Below are 23663 nucleotides of genomic sequence, written 5' to 3' on the forward strand. Positions count from 1 at the left end.
TCCCCTGCGTGAGCGGGACATCTCGGTCGCTTTGTTAGGGCAGCCTTCTGTCTGCTTTGCACAGCCAGGGCCAAGATTGCGGTCTGAATCTAGTGAGCATTGTGGGTTTCTCAGAGGAATGTGTACTCTTGATACTTTTTTTTAGTCACTGAAAGGAGCACACAGATAAAATTCCCAGAAGTGACAGGGAGCAATGGCACCCAGCACACTAAGCAGCACTGACAGGAGTAAGCTTCACACCTCAGACAGGTAAGACTACAATGTCCTTGCTTATCCTATGCCTGGCATGATAAGGCCATGGCAGCTGCCTGACTGCCACAGGAATTAAGTTCAAGGTAAGTGTTTGGCTCAAAATGCACAGGAATTTTCTGAGACGTTTGCCAGTTCCTTAAATTATTTTGCAGCTAGTTAAATAACTGCTGTGCTAGAAGCTCTGCAGGCAGTAATTATTGCTCCATTTTCTTCTATTAGGCAGTCCTGAACTGAGCCATGAAATTGCTTTGAAATCGCAACAGACAAAGAGGAAATTTTTGGACATGATTTATTTTGGGATGTTCCAAACCAAGCTATCTTCCAAACCAGAAAAGAAGTCTAGCCCTGCCAAGTCCTTAATCACTGAAATGAAGAAAGAGACCACAAAACTGAATGGAAAGATGATTGAAACCATTTTACTACTCTGAAAAAGCCTTTTATGGAGTTACTGTCAGAAGAAAATGAGGGAGCAACAAAACCCCTGAATACATCACTGGTGTATCTAACTGGAGGTGACTTGCAAACACCAAGCATTTGAAAAGAGAGCAATGCTGGAGCTTGTCCTTGCTGGGAAAGAACTTGTAGATGGACTTTGGACTTTGGAAAATAAAGCCTTACCAGCATATGTAGAGAAATTTCCAACCATGTGAGCACAATAATCTTAAGTGTATCCACCATACTATGCCATTATAACATAAATGTAACACAGTATCTGAGTATCCAGCTTCAGGGTCTTACAGATTCATCTTAAAAACAGTTACCAGGTACAGGACAATGGTATTATTTATATCACAGAAGTACCAAAGGGCTCACTTTGTCAGGATCTGGTGCCATTGAGCTCAATAGTATATAAACATAGAGCAACAATCCTTCACCCATACAGCTTGTGTCTGGCCCAGGACAGAAGGTATGTTTTAGAACTCTGTGAATAAAACCTGACAAATGCAGTAACTGCTGTTAAAATGACCAATGTCTATTTAAAATACAAACGCGTCCTAGCTCTGGCAAATTCAGAGTTTAAATCTAGTCTGTAATATAATGCTGCCATCATGAAAAAAAGACAACAAACCAAATTGTATGATTGGGAAAGCTGGCTGGGAATGAAACTTACTTTTAGCAAATCCTGTGAAAGGATCTGCCCTTGCCTTTAAGTAGCAATCACCAGTTACTAGCTTTTTGTCAGCATAAGACCAGAAACAGCTCTGACAAGAAACGTGAAGGAGTGCAGTAGAAAACTGGTTTCAGCAAGTATACAACACACTAGGCAAGCAAATGCTCAAAGCAAATTTTGCTGGAGTTACTAAATGCAAGAGCACAGTCCCTAGTAAAGACTCCTGCAGGCTCACCCTTCTCACTTCATCACTGAGTTTAAAGCATTTGTATTAGACTCTCTGAGACACATTCCATGGACTCTCTGGGTGGGATTCAGCAAGGACATAAGACATCTCATTTGAGACACAGACCCTGCAATCCCAGGCACCTCTACAGCTTGTGCCTTGCTGTGTTTCTGCTCTCTCTGTGCAGCCAGTCCTGCCTCTCAACCCACCCTCAGACAAACTGGTGGTGCTGATCAGGAGACGCTTTAACTCTTGTTTAACCTACCACATTTGTTAACTTTTTCTTAAACAATCTTTAAATCCTTTCTTTTGTATTTTGAAGAGTGTCCTCTCTGTCATAGGCATGATACTGAAGCCCGCACACTACTCTTCAGTAGCATTTCTTTCCCCGGGAACTGGGAGAGTTTACTTTTCCACAGGAAGAGTTTTGCTATTTTGAGTGTGGAATGATGTGTGTGACTGCTCCTGGAGGTCTCTCTCCAAGAAAGAGAGTAAAGCAAAACCTTGGATGTCTACCAGTGCAGTACTGAGCCCAAAGGGGTGTCCTTTGCCAAAAAGGATCAGCAAAGCCTCTATTATATGCTCTTAATACAACAAGGAGAACTATTAAAATATCATAGGTAAGAGTATTACTGCAGGCTCTGAGATATATGTTATCAGATGTCCATGGCTTACCACACTGACAAATATCAAGGTAGATGCAAGTGAGACTGCCTTCAGGAGTGTTTGTGGCAAGGCCTGCAGGGAGCAAGAATAGCTTTGAGATGACCAGCCAGTGCAGTCAGAAAACCAGGCGAGTTCTGGGCACACAAGCAGCAATTCACAACCTACCATTCTGCTGTTTCCCTGGGCTTCACAACCTATCTCTGTTATTTCTTAAAAGTTTTGGGTTGTTTGAGTTCTGCGTTTCAGCAGTGCCCAGATCTCAGCAGCCAAAAACTGCGACTCCTCCATCCTGTAGTTACACAAAGACTCACAAATAGTAACTATGAGAATGTGTGTGCCTCTGTTACAACTGCTGGTCAAGTAAGGCTTTTTGTCCTATTTCTTCTTTTATACTTCCTTAGACGTAAATTTTAACTACAGCAGGTCAAAAATACAAATGAAACATTTAAAGACCACAGTTTTTAACTTAGATGCCATTTAAACAATCTGACTGCCTCAAACAATAAACGATGCATTTGTGAAAACTGATGGTTTATTTACAAAGATGCAAAGAGCAAAGTGACACCCAGATCTCAGAACGAGAGAGTGAAATAAGCAGTGTATGATGAAACCCTCCACTGGCACCAACAGAAGATAAAGTATGCAGCAGAGAGAGAAACTAAACAGGCAGAACATCCTAAGCCTTAGAACAAAGTGGGTAAAGGTTTCTTCGGACTCCTCGATTTCTGCCAGAAATAAGCTACTTGAATAGCTCTTTTTAAAGTAGTTGGCCTCATTTGTAACATTATCAAACGCCACAAATCTTCCAAAGGGCCTTCTTCTATTTCCCCATTCCAAGTCTTTTTCCCATGAAAACCTAAGCCTTAGGAATAGCAACCAATAACCAGAGGCACAGTAACACTAGCAATGGGAAAGAAACATTACCAAATTCAAACACAAGAAATGAAGGAAAACAAAACCTTTTCAACAATGTCTGAGGAAGCCTACAACTCCTAGAGCTGATCCAAAAAAAGCTGTTAATCCAAGGACTGCTTTTCACCTTTAGGATACACTTTTAAATTCAGCCAAAGCTGTCACTAGTAATTAATGTAATATTAATTTTTGGGTGCTCTCCCCTTATTCAAAATTACACCGTTCCAGCATGAAATTTATACCTAAACAACTTTATTAGTAGAGCATTTCCATGGGTGGTGCAGTGACTCACACTCTCTTTGCATTCTCTTTACAGGGCGTCCTCTCTTAACAATAATCATGCTCACATAGCTGACCCTGAGCTTTATAGGGTACAGTGAGAAGGGAACAACCAAGGAAAGCAGTGAGGATTCCTGGTTCACTATCCACTGGTCTGACAAAAGCAGAAGCCTCTCTGCATTCCTCACAGACAACAGGCACAGTGGGATGACACTAACCCATGTCCTGGCCTTTCTAGAATATCACCAGAGTTTTTATCAGAGTTAAGCTTCTACTTTTTCTTTCTTAGCAGGATTTTTCCAAGAAGTGTTTGAGCTGGAAACCATCCACTTTCCTGTACCAGGAAAGGCAGAAAGCAGTTAGGGAGAGTAAGTCCCAAACACTATGTAAGGCTTTACATTTGCCAGATGCCCTAGTAACTTTGTTTCCCTCAGCTGCTGGGTATGGGGTCTTAGACACACCAGCAGAGCCAGCCAGTCTCCCATCAGCCAGCCAAAGCAGATGGAGAAGTTTTCCTGCCTAAGAAATTTCCAGCCCTTACAGACAAAGAGGCTTTGCACAGAGTTCCAGATTGCCTCAAGAGTCTGTCCCTTCTTTATTTGAAGGAAGGCTCTTGGTTTAGTAAGGGGACGGCTACAGATTGCTAGGGGGCTCTAGGAGAATTTTATCAAAGAACCTATGTTGCAATGCATCCTCAAAAGGGTCTGCATTCTGATTCATTAAATCTTTCCTGGAAAATAAAACTTCAAAGCCCCAGCTCCTTTGACTGAGAATGATTTATCTTCAGACAATATTTGCATTTAACAGCATTTGTGATACACTTAACTCTTGAACAGCTCAATTACTTTGGATTTATAGAGCTGCATTGGGTTTGGTGGAGACAGAGTTAATTCTCCCCATAGCATCTTTCATAATGCTGTGTGTTGCAGTAGTAACTGGAAGGGTGTTGATAACACACCAGTGCTTTGGCTGCTGCTGAGCAGTGCTCACACAGCACTAAGGCTGTGTTTTTCCAACATTCTCCACCCCCCAACAGTAGGCTCAGGGGTGGGCAAGATCTAGGGAGGGGACATGGATGTGCCAGCTGACCAAAGGGGTATTCTATGTCATATGATGTCAGCTCAGACACAAAAGCTAAGTCAAAGAAGGAAGTATGGGGGCATTTGTTGATGGTGTCTGTCCTCCAGAGCAAGTGCTACATGTATTGAAGCTCTGCCTCCCAGGGAGCAGCCACACATCATCTGCTGATGGAAAGTGGAGAGTAACATCTTTCTTTGCTCTCGCTTCTGTATGCAGCCTTTGCTTTCACTTTATTATACTGCTCTTATCTTGACCCACAGGCCTCTTGTTGTATTTTCCCTCTCCACCTAAGAAGGGGAGTGGTAGAGTGGCTTTGGTGGGCATCTGGCTCCCAGCCAGGGCCAAACTACCACAAGAGCCAAAGACAAGACAACTCACAGGGCCAAGCAAGTATCTAACCAGGCAGTTCTGTGACAGGGCTGAGACAGAGGGTAGCTGTCAGCTGAACAGACACTTTCATTTCTTACTTCCATGTTCCTACTGGGTCTGTTTCTTCAACATTGCTGTTCCTACTTAGCCACCCAAGAAGAGGTGACATTTGGGGCTGATGTGGTGCCATCTGAGAGTCTTTAGGTGCCCATAGGTATCCCAAGGCTATATTTAGGCAGCAGTATCCCACCTGAAGCTGTAGATACCAACCTAGAGCAGTCAAACACCTGGATTGCCCATTATAGAGCAAAATTCCCTTGCAAAGAGGGGAAGGGTCACTGCCTCCACCTATCTGATTGCTCTGTATGCAAAGGGAGAGAAAAAGCACTATTATCAGCTGATGCTGGAACAGGCCTTCTCTCTCCCTCTCTGCTTATGTATGTGTAGGCAATGGGGCCAGCTACCCGAAGCAATATTATCTGACCCCACTTTTACAGAGTTTCCACAGGAATATAAATGCAGTCAGACTACCAAGAGATGGAGATATCAAATGAATAAGGTAACACTGAATCCATGCCACTTACTTCCATTACCTACATCTGGTATACATAAGGACAAACAATAATGGAGTATTTGGAGCACAGAGCTTACAAAGATATCCATAATAGTAATGTCAGTGGAATGGTCTAATGATAGAAAAGGAGCAAGCTTTGAAGAGACATAAATTAGATTTTATTGGACCAATACACTTAGGAAAGACAGATAACTTTTCAGGCACAAAAACAACCAAACAGGAGGCAGTTGATAGAATATCTGGTACAAAACACTAGCAGCTGCAATATGGAAATGAGAGGGGAAAACATTAGGGAAGAAATTACCCACAGATTCCCATCACATTAAAAAATCCTGCTTTATCATGATAGGATAACTTGGGACACTTCCAGCATTTTGTGATCCAGGCACACACATGAGGAAATTGATACTGTTTAAAAACAACCCTGCTATCATGATAGGATGAATTTCTAGGATGGTTTCTAGCTCAGAATTACAGTGCACCTAGAAACAATTGCAGCACTAAAAAAGATTTCATTTTAGTGAAATTGTCATTAATGTTTTACCTAATGTCATCCAGTTTTCTCCTTTGCTTAGAAAGATGAATCCTTTCACACTCTATATTCCACTTGACTGTACTAACAGAATTTTATACTGGCCATTCAGTGCCAGTCAGCAATGAATTTCTTTTGTACAACAGACTGAACATCTGTCTTTTTTATCCCTATATGATTGTATTTCTGTTAAGAGTAAAATAAAGTTAAATACTAACTTGGTTGGAAGAAACACCTTTCAATCAGAGGCACAGAAACACAGTTCCATTGCTTATCCCACTTGTGGATTAGAAGTTATTCTCATATTGAGTTTAGTTTGGGTGGAACAGCATTACAAGCGTTTGAGCTATGGGAACAGCATTCTTCATGTAGCTGTTTGCAGCTCACAGTGGGTGGGATTCCCAGAGGAAGCTATCAAGTAGCATTACCGTATGTTAAAATAACTCTAGTTTAAAGCCCCAAAAACTCAAACCATTGACAGGACTTTGCCTGAGGAACTGAAGTGCTCAGGAAGCAATTGTATCAATGACAAAATCTTCACGCAGCAGGTATCAAATGTTCTTATAATCAGTACATGAAGTAATTGCAAAAGGTTTTGGAACAAGTAGAAAACAAAAATAAAGGTATGCTGACAAATGCAAACAACTAACCATGCAAGGTAATTATACAAATTACATTCAGACTATCTTTTCCAAAGAGGTATCAGGGTTTTATCATATTCCTCCCTACTTATCTTTAAAGATTGAACATGCATGGAATGCAAAATATTTTTACCTAAAGTGGCAAATCCCTTAAAATACCAGACATTTGACCTCTCCAACCTGAAGCAGCAGTAACAGAATTTAAGAGGTAACAGCCAAATTAGTCTTTAGCTGTTAGTCATGGTACATTTGCAGTAGCAAACTTATAAATGTATTGCAGTTTTGAATGATTAAAAGAATTACGCAGGTGTGAGGCTTGGTTACAGAGAGAAATCATACAGAATCAAGTTTTTTTAAAGATGGCAAACCAAATTTCTACTTAAAAAATTGCAAGAAAGTTGTGGTTTATAGTACCTGTGTCAGTTATTAATTATGAAGTTAAAGTGCTGTGCATCTGTATTTAAAATGTCACTTATGGATATTATTTAGCCTAATACTTTAGATTTTTCTTGAGAAAGTTTCTCTGCAAGTGCAGTATTTGGCTAAGTTTGAGAGTTTATGCAAAACCAGCATTTGATCTTGATGGCTTTGGCACATTCTCTTAGGCGCTCTTCATGACAATTAGTTACATGAGAACTGGATGCACGTAGGTGTCACATGCTACGCCACCACCACTTCGGCATGCACTTGCTCCTGTGATTCTAGTATCACCTGCCTCAAGCTACAAGAAAAGAAAACCTCCTTCATCCTCTACTTGGCAAGATATTTCAGGATCATGGTAAGTGCTGTGATGAAGAAACTGGAGGCACAAGGCATTGTAAAGGACAGGATCAAATGAACCACAATGCCCTGAATCTCAAGCAGAGTGGAGGGGTCTGGTATTTATCAATCCTTAAACTGCAGGTCCTCTACCAGAAATTACCAACACTCAATGAGATGATTTTCAGTATGATAAAAGAAAAGGAGGACTACATGCCAGGAACAGACATTCCTCTGGGAACACAGCAGATATGAAAGCCTTGGAAAGCTGCAAACTGATTGGGTGAACAAGAGACAACATCCACAAGTCACAAGAGAAAACAACCTTCCATAAATAGTTCCACATTTAGTTGAGTCTGACTGGTTTGTTGTAGCCCTCAGGCTGCACTCTGGCTCTGCATAAGACAAGACATGCCTGAAGCTCTGCACAACTCCCAGACTTTGTGCCAACAGTTTTCATACAGGCAGCCTTCAGACCCCCTGTTGTGTGTTCATGCAATCCCGAATTGTAGTTGATATTGCCAGTATCACCTTCCCACTTTCCCAGGCTCTGCTCCTTTATTCTATGAAGTAACTAAAAACAAACAAACAAACAAACAAACAAACAAAAAAATCAACCAACCAACCAACCAAAAAACAACAAACAACTGTAAAACCATTCAGGAATCCTGGAAGCTTGACAGTGCTTTCTACTTAGGACCAGACCCTGCTTGTCATTCCTCCCCAACTTTCTGGGGCCATCCAGACTGACCATGAAACTGCTGGACTCTCAGAAGCTCCTCTAAACTCCTGTGCTGTTTGTTTCTTGCACCTAAGGGCGTCCAACAACCAACATAACAAAACTGAATGCAAGCCATGCCAATGAAAGCACCACTGAAATGGGTAAACTCTCCCAATAGAAAGCACACTAGGGTTTCAATCATACCTTTCTCACTGGCCTGTCTGAAAAGCTTTCCACAGACATGGCAGCTAAACCACAGTATTTGTTTCCTGATGAAAATCCCTGACAGAAATATATTTCTGCCATGTAACAGATAGTCAATGTTGTGATTCAGTAACTGAACCACATTGAGGTGTGACTCCTAAAGTATGCAGTTACATCATCCAGCCTGCGCATCCTTGCTCAGCTCTACTCCTTGCTCATTTCTACCCCTCTTCTTACATTGCTTGTGCCTGTGGAGAGGGTAGCATTGCTGACTCAAAGTCACTTCATTCCTTCAGTTGTCTCTGTGCCTACAGATTAAACCTGGGGCTTAGCACAAGGTGGGAGATAGAATACATCAATGCTTTCAAGGCAAAGAAAGCAACAGGGGAGGACCTCCTCTCAGAAGTGGTGCAGGATGTGGATATTTGCCCACTCAGAGCCTGACCTCTTCCATCACTTGCCAGCCTGCACTGAGCTCCACTCAGCCCCAGGAGAGTAGTGGTGAACCTTTCTGGGGGGCTGAGTATCACTTGCCCACCCACCTCCTACTTTCAAAGTGGACTGGGCTCTGCTACAGCAGATACCCCTGTGTATCATGATACCACCTTGATGCAAACAACCTTTTTTCTCCCAACCACTGATTTTTCTTCTTCCTGCATTGTGCTCACAAAACTAAACTCCCTGCTATACAGAAGAGGTAATGAAAACTGCTGTGATGCTATTTGGAAGGACTTGTCCCAGGCTCCGTGGTCTGCATAGGTACCCCCCAGACACCACAGCCTAGTGGGGCCACCTCAAGCCTTGTTGCTCCAGGAAGAGGCCCTGGTTTCTCCCCCTATCAGGGTACAGCAGCAGTGATGTTTCACTGCCCCCACAAAGCTGTCACCCACAAAAATTCTCCCCCTGGGACAGTGTAGTGTTGCCACAGACAGCCCCATCTGGGAGGCTGGTAACAGATCAGTCATGTTTCCAGGCTCATTTTGATTTGCAACAGCCGCTCAGAAAATGGCACTGCCATTTTGCAAAAGCACACAAGAAGGAACCAACACATAAAACTATTGCAGCCCTAAAGTTTCTCTTTAATAAAATAAGTCTAATTAAATCTACAGTCTAAGTAACTGAGGAATACGATCTTCTATTATGGCTGGATTTAAGATCAGTCCTCTCACTGAATAGCATCTGTTTAGGCAGTATGATTATGCTTGTTGAGAGGCATTCCTTTTTAGAAACTTTTCCTGTTACTGCTAAATTCATCTTTGGATGGTTCTCTTTCAAATCTGTTCAGTAATATTTATCCTGGAAATAAACAAGGTGTCAAGGTATTCCCTAAATATTTGTACTAGAATGTTATCCACCCCCCCACCTTTTTTTTTCCCCTCTCAAATAAAGGCTCAAACATAGAATGCACCAGTCACCAGAGAAGTTAGTGGTTTTTTTTTAATGCAGAAAAAGGTATCCAAATGTTTTTCCAAAAGAAATCATCCAATTGAACCTTGTTGATGCAAACTGGGCCTTTGTTTTCCAAAAGGCCAAGAGTTATTAGTTGCATTTAATTTATTCCTTGCATTAATTTATGGCTGGGCTAGTTTTTGCAGCTGTAATACCCCATAAAGAATACTCCATGATTTAAATGATTTGGTGGCATGGGAGAATGGCTTTCCAAAGAGTTTACAACCAACATCCTTTCTTTTGCAGAAGCTAACTGCTTATTCCTATTTTATCCATATAAATTTATGTGCCTTCCCATCACCTTAAGATGCCTGTTCAACATTCCTGTGAAGTAGGAAAAATATTGTAATTCTGCCCTTGCACTCGAAATCCCAGACTATCCTGTATTCTTTACAGGCCTTAATGGAATTTTTGTTTGAACTGCTTGTATTTTTTATTTCATTTTGTGCTGGTTTGAAGATCAGTAAATAAAAGGAGATGCTCAGGCACAATACTTTCAGGTGTGTGACTACTGCGCAGATGCTGCAACTTTATTTATGCAAGCAGCCTTCTGTGCTTGACCAAAACTTCAGTGATACACAGCCTGCTTACACAGTGGCAGCAATAGGAACAGGATCCATGAATTTATATCCATAAACATTCACTGCTGCAGCAGCAGAGCTAATTTGGTATACTCTCAGAACAGCATCCCCTACAGACACCCTGTAAGGGAAGTCAGATACTTTGTTAAGAGTTACCTACATTAGATTGTTTTACATGAATTCTCACATAGATGAAACAAGTCAAATCACTTTCTCTGACCCCCTTCTTATAGATGAACATATATAAGTGAAAAAATACAGTATTTTTTTGTAACTCAATTTTTATAACTGCCAAAGCTAACCAGAGCAGGCCACTGCAAACATTAATACAGAGGTGGTCAGGGATGGCAATTCGAAAAGACGGTACCTGATGTACTGGCTAACAGGCAAGCAGTAGTAGGCAACTTCTTGGTCAGTGCCAACATCTCCCTGCAGAAATTTCTATGAGGTTTTGCCTGCAAAGGAAGTATAACTGCTTTCATTATCACATCTATTTAGTACTCAGAAAGCAGTCACACCAAAACCGTTAATGACAGACAGTACATAAAAGGAAACAATGCAAAGTATATGGTTAAGATTACCTTAGTACAAACTTTTTGTTAAAAAAATACAACATTCTGAGATAGTTAACATTACATCTAGACCCATTCCTGGCTATGAGGACAGATCTGTTAAAGCCTTCCAGAGGAGTATGAGGCTTTGTTATGAACCCTGGCCCTGAAGGACCCACAAAGGCTCCTTTTGAGGGCTGACTACCACCATGCACATTAACATCTCCTTTATACACTCTCTGCAGAATTCAATGTAAACCAACAACACTCTGAAACTCTACTTAAATACCCTCTTTGAGGCAAATTACCAAGAAAAGCAACAGGAACAGGCATAGAAAAAGAATCTCCAAACACGACTTCTGGTTTTAGAGCATTTTAATGATGTGTTTCAAGATGCCCAATCCCACTCCACTCCCATCTGCTATTTCTCAACACTCTCAAGGTAGTTAGTATTTCAGCTGGATACAGTTATCCTACCTTCTTTGTCATCCAGGTTCTTTTTGTTGTGTTGATGGCTGAGCTCTTTCCCTAACTACTTCATATTAACAAAGAAACCTGACTTCATCCATGACAGCTCTCTATACTGTCTATCAGAGAGCATTACCTGCTTTCTCCTCTTAATTTGACTCTAGTATTCATACCACACAATTATTAACCTATCCAGTAATTCACTTTTGTAGAAAAATGTTTTGTTCAGTAGGGCTGGGCAGGCAGAAGCATCACAAAAACTGGATTCACTTTCTTCAGTATTTCTTCTTTGCTGATGTGTCAAGTAAGTTTCGGGGCAGGTCATCCAAATGAATGCAGTACAACAAGTTGGGCATGTCTCACTGTTTTCAGTCACAGAACACTAAAGGATTTCTTAACTAGCACAGATACAACCTGCACTGTCATAGTGCTATCAAAACATGGATTGCAAAAACCATGGCTATTAAGCTAGGTACATAAAAATTAAAACTACACTTGCCCAAGTTATCAGTAATCAGTTATTGTCACAGCAAAGCATTCTGCAAAACAGTTAAAAAAAAGGCATTGCAAAATATTATGATAAAAGCTAAAAGTCACAGTAATTAAAGAAATAAATTATTTCTGGTTTGAATACATTAACAAAAGTATTTGGAAAGAATTCCATAAAGAGTATTTCTGAACTAGATTGACTCTTTCAAATTCCTCATTCAGAGGCAGCCTCTTTAGGACAAGGAATAATTAGCCACAGCAAGTAAGCAAGGATTGCTCAGGAAGAAGACTGGTAACACCTATGCAAACACAGGAATAAGAATTTTTCCCTGTAGTTACTGGGCTGCCAGAAAATAGCACTGGATACAGGCGAGTGCTTCTCTCAACTCAATAGACCAATGTCATTTGTTAACGCTACAGCTCCTAGACCATTTGAAAGGAAAACTGGGATTAAATTACAGTAGCCTCAACCTGCAGGTCATGAGCTTTAATCGTGATACGAGAACGGTCTTCCAATGAGTAATGCTCTAACAGGACTCTCTCTTTCAGTAAGCTACGGACAGATATAGGTGTTCAACAGGAAACTTACTATACATATTATAAACAAAATATTGCACTACTTCATATTTATTTGGAGAAAAAAAACTAAAAGAATTGCTTTCAGTATCTAAAATTAAGCATCTGCTTTGATCTTTGCAGAGGATTTGTTTTTCTTGTAATAGAACCTTCAGTGAAATGTGCATGGCAGCAAACCTGTGGATGTCCTCATGTGCTGTGGCATTTGTAGCTCCTTCATTTTGTCTTGGGATGTTTAGAAACAAAAACCCAATGGCAGAGAAAAATAAATAATTTAAGATTTACAATCAGACTGATTTATGCATTTGAGGTAAGTTTAAACAAAGAAAATACTTTAAACACAAGAAAACACTTAAGACATTAGAAAAAACTCTAAAGGTGGTCTAATACTGGCACAAGTTGCCCAGAGAGATTATGGAGTCTTCATCTTTGAAGACATTCAAAACCCAGCTGTTCATGCTCATCCTCCTCAGAGCTGGAAGGTGGACCAGGCAATGTCCAGGGGACTCTCCCATCCTCAGCATTCTGGGATAAGTAAAACCAGTTAGTGGATCTGTATTGACTATGTTAAGGAGCCCAGAACACACAAGAAACAGTCTGCAATTCCTCATTTCTTCACAGAAAAATTCTTATAATGTGATAATCTGAGAGATTAAGTTTACATCTAAGTAATGAAATTAATTGGTTTGTTACACATTACTTGACAATCAAAAACTGAGGGATGCCAGAGGAAAGCAGTGGGAATATACAGTACAGCCAGGGCAGAGAAAGGACAGCGCTTCTACTTCTTTCAGCAGCAGCTAACTGTGAGACCAGCTACATCTGTCTCTTGGTATGCACATAAAAACCAGAAGGTAGGACTGTGACAGAAAATAGCAACAGAGGTATAAGGCAGGACAAGTGAAGCTGAAACATATAGATGCACATCAATCGTTCAACACAGATTTGCTGCATTAATTCAGTCCATACTTCACACCCATGGTTCCACTCTCATATGAAAAAGTTTGCAACACATCATGAAATAGCAAGAGACAGGTGTCACAAATGCACCAAGTCACACACTCAGGGAATGATCTCTTGCCAAGAACTGCATGAACCACTTCAGCTACACAAAAAAGAGGCAGATGAAGATCCTGTGGCACTTCCAACCTAGAAAGAGGGTCACTGTTGGACAGATGGTGAAGGAGAAGCCGCAAACAAGTAAAATGAAGGAATCTGAAAAGTGTGTTCTTCTCCTAAAATCATTAGGGAAAGTAGGGCATTTTTGTAATTGCATATCTAAGACAACCAGATCCAGAAGAGTGTGTTCTGTGTTCTTCAGACAAAAGCTCATCCCTGGCAGGAAGAAAGAATCAGGATCAATTCACTGATATAAGTTTAACACAACCAAAACAATCTCAGAAAAAAGCATGTTAGGCCCTTGCCCTAAGATCCCAGAAATCCTACCTGCAGCATTCTGCATTATGCTGCCTTCAGGTTAGGGCTTTCAGGGCCCCTCACATAGAAGGTACTCAGGTGAACCTTGCTGCTGTACTACAAATTATGATTTTCTGCTCTGTCCTTCTTCCAGAGACTATTGTCACCATAGCAATGCCAACATGAGGGAAAATGTTCCCAAACTGGAGGTGGTCTAGTCCACAGCCTGGTCTTTTAGCACTTTTAAAAATATCTTTCAGCAATAATGCTGTGCTGATGTGAAGTGTTACTACCTGCATATATTCCTCTTGATGAGAGCTGGCAAAAGGGAACAAGTGCCTACAGCCCTTCACTCAGTGCAAAGCTACTGACCTTTGCTCTGCCAGTGAAGGTGGCTTTGAGCTAAAATGACAGACACTAACTAGAAAAGCTGAAGCTGGTCTCTTCAGCCATGTTGTGCCATCCTTACTCTGGGAGAGCACCACTCAGGGTAATGCTGAACTGACGACGACAAGACTTGCAGGGCTCATCTGTCAGTAAATCTACAGGTAAATATATCTCCATCAGCACGTTAAATAAGTTGCAGGGCTTTGCACAACAATAAGTGATATGCAAACTGTTGTTCTGTTCTTTCAATGGTCAAGGCAGACAAGCTCCCTGTAATTCCACACTGCTTGGAATAAGCTAACCCAGCAAAAAATCTTTTCTTCATCAAAATCAAGAAAAATAGTTAGGCAATAAAATGTTGCAAGGATCTGTTTGGGAGTATGTGTTGTAATGCCCTAGAGAAGAAGGCAGAATTAGCCAACATTACCAATGCCACTTAGTTGCTGTGGCTATCCAGTCCAACATAAATGATTCTAAGAAACTTCAGATAAGATCAGAGTGAGCAGATGAACAGCCCAGCAGCTACTGAAAATTAACCCACATAAAGCCATGCATAAACATTAACACTATACTATATATAGCAATCACCTTGGAACAAGTGTAACAAGAATGACAAAAATCAGCCTACCTCTCATTTTTACAAAACAGGCCCAAAAATGAGAGCAATTCAAGAATTATCAAGCACTTTACATGCAGTTACTCCCACTAACACAGGAGACTGGTCTTACTCTACAGACTTTAAAATTAGCCTGCTCTAAGAATCAGAGAGTTTAATGATTATCCTACATACAGCACTATAGAACTAAACAAGAACTCCACAGCATTTTTCCTCAATATGAGATACTAGTCACTGGGAACCATGTAAAAATGATTTAACTGAAGTCACATATTATTGAACACTAAAATCTGAATGAAATAAAAAAAAAAGAGTTGCTCAAAGTTTTTTAAAAGTAGTAAAACTATACTGAAATATCACCTAAATAATAGCTCACCAATACAATAGGCTGCCGCCTTCTTGATTTGATCTCCCGTTCATGAAGTGAGACACAATTTTGAGTTAAACTATGGCTGTTTTCCTATGAGACTCCCACCTTGCTCAGCACACATCATGCAGTGCTTGTTGGTTAACCTGTTGTTCAACACTTTGTAAGGTCTTCAGAGCTCAAAGGGTGGCTCTGTACCTTTTTTATTTCATGTTATTTTCCAAATTCATTGGTATTCTACTCATAATCTTGTCTGACACAGACAGATTACACAAGTGTCTATCTGAATTCTTCATAAACAAGAATGAATTTACTTCATAGCAACCCATTTTGCAGGTGGTATATTTCTATTACCCCAGTTTTACACAATGGGAAACGAAGGTATGGAAAGATTAATGTCAAATGTCTCCAATAACTGGCTGCTCAGAAACATATAATATGGACAGGTTTTTTCAGAAACTGCTTAAAATACAGGTGATACATTGATTTCACCTGTGTTTGCAAAAGCTCTGCATTTCTGGAACTGAGACTGAAGTTCTCAAGATAGCACAACATACAGAATGTTAAAATGAGTGATTCCTTTTTCTGATGAAAAATCTAATTCAACCAACTGGTTCCTTATCAGACAAAAATATACAGTGGCAGAAGAAACAACTCTGGTTTATCTGGGGCAGCAACTATCTGCATACAAGGCCTTTTTTTTTTAAATTGTAGCATTAGTCACTATACTTTCCAATTTCTTCAAAAAATGAGGTAATGATCCTACAGATAATGACTCTTAGAAGAGCAACTGATCCACAGAATAGATTCCAAAGGGAAGCAATATTGTTTCAACTAAACGCCAGAGCATAATGAGTGCATGTAAGAATGTCAAATTGTAAAGGCGACCACAAATAATTCATGAGGGTTTAACAAGAAAGCTATTAAAAACAAACAAAAAAAGACTTGTTTAATAAAATAAGAATCTTAAACCAAAATCACAGTCAGTTCCAGAGATGAAACACATTACACCACCCTGCCACTTCACTTAAAACAGAAACCACTAACACCAGCAAATTATCCCTTTCCTTATGGAAAAATGTAGGAAGGGTTCAGGACGTACCTGTTGTTAGTAGATTTTATGGCTATTTCTTGCCAGCAATAAAGGCTCACAAATCTTCTGTTCCATTTAAGATCTGCATGTACTCTAACAAGCCATTATAAAAGGCAGGGAACACAGTTTTACCAAAGGACTGAGGAAAGCTCTCTGCAAAATAAATCTTTTGAGGAAAAGGCTCTGCCTGTAAGAGAACCATTTCTAATAATTCCAGTTTTATATATTGCTTTATCATAAAAATGTTTTGGAGGTTTTCTGGGGGGATGGGAGGAGTCTGTGATTACTGTTTCTGTAAAAACTGTGTTTGGGTTTACTTTTTTTCAATCCTTCTCCTCCCCTTCTAGTTAGACCACATCTGGATTACTGGGTTCCCCAGCTCAAGAGGGACAGGGAACTACTGGAAAGAGTTCAGAGAGATAAGTGACTGGAAGATCTGTCTTACAAGGAAAGACTGAGAGAGCTGGTACTGTTTAGTCTGGAGAAAAAGAAGGCTGAGAAGGAACCTTACCAACATCTGCAAGTAGCTGAAGGGTGGATGTCAGGAGGATGAAGAGAGTCTCTTTTCAGTGATACCCAGTGATAGGATGAGGGGCAATGGATGTAAACTCACAGGAAGTTCCATCTCAACACAGGAAAAAAAAATTTACTGTGAGGGTGACAGAGCACTGGAACATGCTGCCTGGAGAGATTGTGTAGTTTCCTTCTCTAGAGATCTTCAAAACTCACCTGGACGCATTCCTATGTGACCTGCCCTAAGTGGCTCTGCTTTGCAGAGGGGATGGCCTCACTCTCTGGAAGTCCCTTTCAACACCTAGCATTCTATGATTTATGCTATGATTCTCACAATGCTGAATAACTGCCACTAATTCATTCTGTAACCGACATAGATGAGCCAAACTTTTCATAAAGATCAGCACTGCATCAACAAAAACTACATGCACACTTACTGTATGTGCAAATATGCTTGTAAATAAGCACAGAACCAGAATGATGCAATTTGTATGCAAAGACGTGGGTTTCCAAGGACAACATTAGAGGCAAAATGTGCATTCAAACACGTATCCATTTTTACTCATTTGTATGTTAATAAAGAATAGGAACAAATGTTTACTTAACAGAATACTTGAACCTGACAGTACTGCTTTTTAATGAACAGTTCTATAAAGTGTGTTTCACATTTACAATTTAATTGTGGCAACAGTCAAAAAAGGCAGCGTACGTACTTGCATTTCTGAAAAATTCACCACTAGACCACACTTCTCTACATAATTCCCTCTTGACTATCATATTTCTGTGTTTGTATTGTGCACATTTGTGATGCCTGATCATTTTATGTAGCATGTAATAAAATATCCTGTCCGAAATACTTCACCTTCTTCTTCCTATTGCATTGAAGGCCCATGGGATGTCATCTCCCTCCTGAGAGTTTTTCCTTTATTTAGTCTCTATCAAAACATGGTATATTTGGACTGAACCCTTAGAATCATTTATCAGCTCAAATTATCAGGAACAAGGTGGCTAAGAACAACTGTATTTACCTCTGTTAGAGTTCAACCATAATGCTCTGGTAAATGCTAATATTTTAAAATATGTCAGTTTGTGCTTTATTTTGCATTTCCCATACTCCCAATACACTAGAATACAATGAAACTGACCTGTCAAAAAAAAAAAAAACCCAACCAAACCCAAATAAACAAACCCAAACACCAAAATAATGCTATAGCAGGTTAAACATTGCAACAGGCTAAAATAGCAACTGCTACACCTGTTCAACTAAGCAAAACAAAGCCAAGAGGCTAGTCTGAAAATCTTGCTCGCTCATTCCATAGCTTTTAGCTGAACCCCTACAGAGTTTAGGGCACAGCCAGCTCTAGGGACCAAAACCCCATCCCACGATGTACTAACCCTCACTTTCAGGTCCTAAGAAGCACTGTGACAGTTGCAACGCAGCCTTTAAAATATTCAAAGTTCTTGGAACTGGAGGGAAAAAAAAAAAAAGACATAAAAATTACCTAAATTATGCTTCATAGCGAGGAAGTCACCACGTGAGGAGGACGAAGCAGGGGGCCAAGCGTCCAGCCAGGGCCACGGTCCTACTGCCTCCTACCAAACGGGGTGGGTATGCTTTCAGAGGGCTGTTTGCGATGCTATTTTTAGGTATCGTTAGCCTAAATGCAGTTCCCTGGGCTGGCACTTCTGTGGAAAAGTGCTGTGAGTCACAGAAACGAAAACCGATGGGCGGCACCTTGTCCCGCTGAGGGGAGCGCGACACACGGGGCACCCACCGCTGCCGGGCGTGGGCCTCCGCCGGGCTGCCACCTTCGGCTCCGGCCAAGCGCCCGGGGGCCTTCACTGTGCAGCAGGACCGGGAAGGCCCAACGCCCTGTGCCCGGGGGTGCCAGTCACCCCCTGTCCTCGGTTCCGCCACGCAGCCGATGACAACACACGCTGCCGCTGCTCTGACACCCGCGGTCGCCGCTGAGGCCCAGGCCCGATCAGCCTGCGAAACGCACAGAAAACAATATTAAATATATTTTAAAACCCTTTGAAAATTGTGAAACCAACTTTCAGCTGAAGTTACGGTGCTAAAAGGAGCGCCTGTCAGCCCAGCAGACTCGACCAGCCATAGGTGACCAGACCCACGTCAGCTGCAACCGGCTCCCGCCGCCCGCCGCCGCCAAGCCCCGCGAGACCCGAGGGGCTGTCCGGCGCTGGCCGCCGCCCCTGCGCCGATCCCGCCCTTCACTGTCTTCCGTCGCGCGCCGGCGGGTCCTGGCTCCCTGCGGTCGGCTCTGCGCGGACATCGCACCCTCCCCAGCAACGTAACAAGGCTTTGGGAAAAAAAAAAAAAATTGTTCTTACCAGGAGTGGGGTTCGAACCCACGCGGACATATGTCCATTGGATCTTAAGTCCAACGCCTTAACCACTCGGCCATCCTGGTGCAGATACAGAAATCGCTCTCAGCCGCTCCTACATACGAGGCCGCACTCCCGCCCGCCCGCCCGCGACCTTTGCGCCGGTCCGGGACACCCGCTCCTCCGCCACGCCGCGCACCACGGCTCTAATTCGCAGTGCGGGCGGGCACAGAGCGCACAGGGTGGCGCATGCGGGCGGGCCCTCTCGGCGGCAGCGAGGGGCGGGCAAGGCCCGGCGGGAAACCTTGCCCTGAGGCACTGCGACGCGGGATAACCCCAACGTCCTGCCTCTGGCGGGAAGTAGGGCCGGAGCGGAAAGGACCGTGGCGGCAGGGGAGGTGCGCGGGGCCGAAGGGGGCCGGCCCCTGAGAGGACAGGGCGGGTGGTGGTAGAGCCTTCGGGCTAGAGCAGCCGGCCGGTGGACTGGGGACGGCGGGGTGCGAGGGCTGCGGGGTGCGAGCTGCTGCTCCGCGATCAAGCAAGTGCGGGTTTAGAGCGGGTTTATAGCTGGAGCGCCGGGGAGGGCGGCGGTGCCGCCGTGGTTCATCAAGGGTGTGAGAGAGCTGTGGTGGTAATGCTCAGATCATCAAAAAGGAGGACAACTTTTTCTTTTATTAACCTTCCCCTGCCCTGCGATGCTGCCTGGTGAAATATCAATTGATAGGTGCTGTTGGAAAAACCTGTGTACTGACATTTTACTTATTCCAGTCATGACCTGAAATCTATTGCCAACAGAAAGAAAAATAAACTAAAGTAATTACATAGTGATCAATTATGCTTAATTAGGAGAAACGTATTACAGAGGAAAGATTTCTTGCCAATCACCATTGCATGCCTGGTCCATGGGAGCAATATCCCCAGTTAGTTCCTGCACTGGGATCTTCCTGTTCTCAGGCACATCAGGAAGAAAAAGGAAAATTTCCCTATTGCCGGCCTTCCCCCCAGTGCCTCCCACTCCTGCCACCTTTGCTATCCATTTTCCAGAGAAGAAAATGAACATACTCCATCCTATCAAGCATTGTGCCTAATCCCAAAGGTTGAGAGACAAATGCTCTGTACAGCACGGACTGGGGATGCTGGACCATTACAGCCTCCAGCAAACTGGAGGAGGCACACAAAGGCTATCTCCTTTCCCATAAGCAGAAAATACCCTGTTTGGTTGTAAGACACCCTGGTTGTAGGTGACCCTACTTAAGGAGTCAAGACCTTAAATTTTCAAGCTACAGTTAGTGCCTAATCTCTTCCGATGATAAGGCTCAGAGATTCCTGGTACACTAGCTATGTTTGTGAAGGAAAACATTTCTCACATACAACGAAAGTCAACTGTTAACATTTTACAAATGTGAAGAATGGATCTGAAACTGTCATGGTTTTGCTGGTATAATCATAGGCCAACCATGGTCTGCAGTCATTAGCAGTTTCCAGTCATCCAGGGCAACTGACCCAAACTGTCTTATAGGTGTATCCCATACCATAAATGTCACACTCAGTATAAAGGGCAAAGTTTTATGAAGATACGATGACTTCTTGCTTGGGCTCAGGTCCTGCTCTTGAGGACTGATTTCCTGTTTATTGTGTCCACTGTATGTTTGCTGGGTTAACAGTATATTTTATATTGGCATTGGTATTGGTTTTGTGGTTTCTTGAAATGTTTCCAATTCAGCATGCGGTGTCTTCCTGATCTCACACCTCTGCTGGGGCAGGGTGTGTGTGTGTCATTAGGTGACAGAGCAGCTGCTATAGTTTTGCCCCAGATATGGGCCAAAAGTAAACAAACTTGCACCCTCCTTCCTTCCTTTGGAGGAACCCGCTAATTAAAGAGCAGCCCTTTGGCTGATTGTTACCATGATGTATCATTTGCTTGAAATGAGCATTATACCATAGCTAGCATTGCTCCCGATTTGGTAGGGTTGTGCCTTTCAGCAAAAGTATTGAGTAGAAAAATGCTATCAGGTAAGTTATCTCATTGTCTATCTAACAGTGTTTCTAAGAAACACAGTAAAATGTTACTTTTTCCTGTTAAGACTTTGTGCCCTAATATTTATGCATTGTAAGGTAAAGTGTGACAATGGAGCTGTCTTACATTGGCTGTAACTGGCTTCAGCTCAGCTATTACGAAGACACTATATGATATTCTAGAAATGTGGAAGAAGATTTGCTGCTGCTCTCTCACATACTAGAGAAACAAATACCAGGGCTCCATGTGAAAATCGCATTGCTTCAGATTAACTGTAATCACTCTATAGAGTATCTATTAAATTATACTACTTCCTGCTTTCATATCTGTGATATTTTGCTTGAGATACAAACGAGTAGCTCTTTCCTTTTTCAAATCAATTCCAGAAATCTACCATGATTCAAAAATGTAGAGAACTTACTTTGTTTTGAAGAAAGTATAAAAAATACAACTCAAGTTGTGCATGCAAAACATCCTTGAAGTAGGTTGTCCTCCTCAGATTAGAAAAGCAGCAATTTAGCTTAGCTGCTCACTCCGTATCGTCTAAAACAAACAAAAAAACAACCAAATAAATAAATAAGGATCTTAAACTAATAAGAGTTATACTTTCTAGAAGTTTTTGCCAAGACACACGCCAGAGAGATGCCTGCTCAAGCGTGTCTATAGTCTGAGTCCTTCTCATTGAGATAGCAAGAGGTTCAGCTGTCATTTTTCTAAAATCATAGAACGGCTTAGGTTGGAAGGGACCTAGATCTGTGTGTAAAAATGGAGACTCATACACACATTCAGGATGTCCAGCATGCCGTACCAAAAGTATTTTGTAATAGGAGGTGGGTTTTTGTACATTTTAAGAAGCAGCAAGGAGTGCCTGGTTGCCAGTTCTTTTGCCTCCTCAGAAGTGGCTGAGATTCATAGGGATGTTTTCTGTGAAGCTTCTGCTGCTTTCAGCAGCAAACATAGAAGCTAAAGCAGTCCCTTTCACATTTTAACTATCTGCTCTTCATATTCAGCTACAGAGTTTGCCACATCTGGGAAAGGAAGAAACAAAACCTCAACCCATAAAATGTGTTATGCCCATATATCACATAGGAGTCCTCTTGACTTTCAGAATGAAAAAGTGGCTTTTCTAAACAAGCATGAAGATGCCCATTCTGTCTTCTGTTACTACTATGTTAGCATTCTATCAGGTTGCTTTTGTCTTTTTCTACACAACCTGTGTGTCATGAGTCTTTGCAACCATAGCTTGACGAGTTTTTTTCAAAAAGTCAGTTTAACTACAACTAGGCAAGTTCATGAGCTGGCAAAATTTAAGTTCTTCAACAACTGAAGGGTAGAAAAACCTTATAGTATTAAGCAACAAACACGTATGCAACAAAAAGAATGAATGCTTCAGTTACTGGAAGTAATTTTTAAAGTGCCTCTTAGTCACAATGCAACTTATAAATGGCTTTAAAGGGTCCCAAGCTGTTGTTTCAATGATTCTGTTTCTATCCTTCAGCAACTGCCTTAAGTCAAGAGACAAGGTTTCTAATTACCTTTTTCTTCATGCTCTCGCTCTCTTTCCCTTGTGCCTCAATTCAGATTAAAGACTTGGAACATAAGCTTTGCATTTCTGCTAATGAAATCATCAAGAATTCTCAGAACTGCCAGAGTAAATTTGTGATTTTTCTTGCAGTAAAGAATCACCCTAGTATGTATTTTTAATGTTTTTTTGTATGAAAAATTATGAATTCTATCTCAATATACACACATTTGATTTACTGTGGCAACCAATATTAGGAGGGGTTTTTAAGGTATTGCTTAATCTCACCAATGCAGAGTTTAGTTCAGCAGCTCTTAAACTACACTTCAACATTGCAAGAAAGTATTCAAAGCTGCTGATTCAATGTGCAACACTCTATGCTTTCAGTTTTTATTAAATCTTTTATTCCATTTGTAGACATACATATGCACAAAAAAGAAACAAAACAAAAAAAACCCTCCATGTACAGATTTTTATCAAAAGCATCGGTGAGTGCTATTATGAAAACATAATTAAATACATCTTTTATTTTTATTGATTTATGCACACATGCTGTCCTTCAGAGGTTTAGGGTATTTCTCTGCAAACACAGTCCCATTAGTTTGAATGACAGTGCCTATGGAGTTAAGGACTTTGTCTTCCTCAGTGGCACCAAAGCCACTGGTAAGGGTACCAGCTCAACACCCTTTCTCCCACCTCAAGTTTGAACACTGGGTTGTTGGAGAGGTCCTCAGGCAAGCATAATACTGATATCATCAGTACATCACTAAATATCAAAATATCTTCTAGTTTAGAAGATTGGTGTTCCTCACAGGCAGGTGCTTTACCAAAAGAGACTTTCCATTTCTGAGAGGAGTTATCCATTTAGCTTCTGTCTGTGTAAAAAAGCCTGTCTGGCTAAGAAGCATTTCCCATTAGGACATAAAAGCTTGGAAGTTGAATTCGT

General features: G+C 41.6%; 1 non-coding gene across 1 annotated transcript; it reads right to left on the bottom strand.

The window, feature by feature from the left end:
• Window positions 1-19181: 19181 nt before the first annotated feature.
• Window positions 19182-19264, bottom strand: TRNAL-UAA (transfer RNA leucine (anticodon UAA)). Its single transcript has one exon. It is a non-coding gene; the product is annotated as a tRNA-Leu (tRNA).
• Between the last annotated feature and the right edge of the window lie 4399 nt (window positions 19265-23663).

This window comes from Indicator indicator, chromosome 2 (assembly GCF_027791375.1).
Source record: "Indicator indicator isolate 239-I01 chromosome 2, UM_Iind_1.1, whole genome shotgun sequence".
Lineage (NCBI taxonomy): Eukaryota > Metazoa > Chordata > Aves > Piciformes > Indicatoridae > Indicator > Indicator indicator.